Source organism: Primulina huaijiensis, chromosome 10 (assembly GCF_012295235.1).
Source record: "Primulina huaijiensis isolate GDHJ02 chromosome 10, ASM1229523v2, whole genome shotgun sequence".
In the NCBI taxonomy this organism is placed as follows: Eukaryota; Viridiplantae; Streptophyta; class Magnoliopsida; order Lamiales; family Gesneriaceae; genus Primulina; species Primulina huaijiensis.
Window position 1 is genome coordinate 17,595,294 of NC_133315.1, and position 1,476 is coordinate 17,596,769.

Genomic DNA, 1,476 nt, shown 5'->3' on the forward strand with positions numbered 1-1,476 from the left:
ATAACCCATGAAAATTTATATTTCCAGATTTTCGGGAAAAAAAAAAAATTCGTTTCTGCCCGGAACTGTTCCGGGCAGCCCGTGCGCGCAGCGGCCGTGCGCGCTGTGCGGAGCGTCCGCACAGCGCTCGGCGGCTGCGCTACGCGCTGTGCGGAGCTCGGCGGCTGCTCTAGCGCGCTGTGCGGAACGTCCGCACAGCACGCGGCGGCTGCGCTAGCGCGGCGTGCGGAACGTCCGCAGGCGCCGCGCGCACCTGTGCGCCCAGCGAGCACAAGGGCTGCCGCCACTGCCCGAAACGTTCGGGCAGCCCCGCGCTGCCCGGGATCGTCTCGGGAAGCGTGCTGGATGATGGGCCTGCATTGTTTGGGCCTAGGGTGCAATTTTCTGATTTTTCAAATTTTTGGGTAAAATTGATATTTTTTAAAATTGATTCAAATTTTATTTTGGAAAATTAAATTTTAGAAAATTAATAATTTTCTTGTAAAATAAATAATTAGAATATGATTTTAATTATTTATGGTAAAAATGAGTTTTTACAAGAAATCAATTATTATTTATTTAATTGGAAATTAAATAAATGAGTTTATTTAATTTATTAAAATTTTAATAATTGTGGTGGTTAGTGATAAATTATTAGATATGTAATTTATCAATTAATTAAATTGTTTAATTAAATTGATTTTAATATTTGATATTAAATGCATGAAGGATGATCGAGAGCCTTGACCAATGTGTTAGGTGTATGTTAGGATATTTTACTGTTTTATTCATTTTGTTAATATTTGATATTATTAAAGTGGGCCTGGTTTATGGCTCGTTCCCACCCCATGAGATGTATCCCTTATGTGCCATGGCTATTTAAATGTAATTTTTAGAAATAGTGGGAGATCAAGACTGGAAGATGGTGGGCCCGGAGCACAAGATGAAGACATGTAAAATATTGGAAGCTCATGTAATAAGTTGCATTTGCATCCCTGCATTCACCTAGGTTTTGGACCTGGATCCATGTCTGGCTCACATGGATCTAATAGTGTTGGCGATCGATCATCCTTATTTATTTATTGTTGAATGTCATATTATGATATATGTGATATATAGTAGTATGCATGTATATTATTAAATAATATAGTTGCATGAATCCGGCAAGCATACAAACATGGCACGTGTTTTTATAAAATAAAATGATGAGACAATTTTAAAATTAAAATCCCTCATTTTGAATATGATTCAAAATTTATATCAAACCGAAAAAGTAAAAATTAAAAGAGTTTAATTTTTCCTTGCCTTCCATCAACCGTGGTTGCATGTTGATCGCTACCCGCGGACAGTGTCTGGCTCATATTATTGGGGAGGCCTGGACGCCGGAAAGCTGTGACTTCCACCGGACATATGATGTGAATTGAGTGGAACTCCCATGACTTCGGCTCATATTATTGGGGAACTCATGGCGACCGTCTACTACAATTCAACATTGAT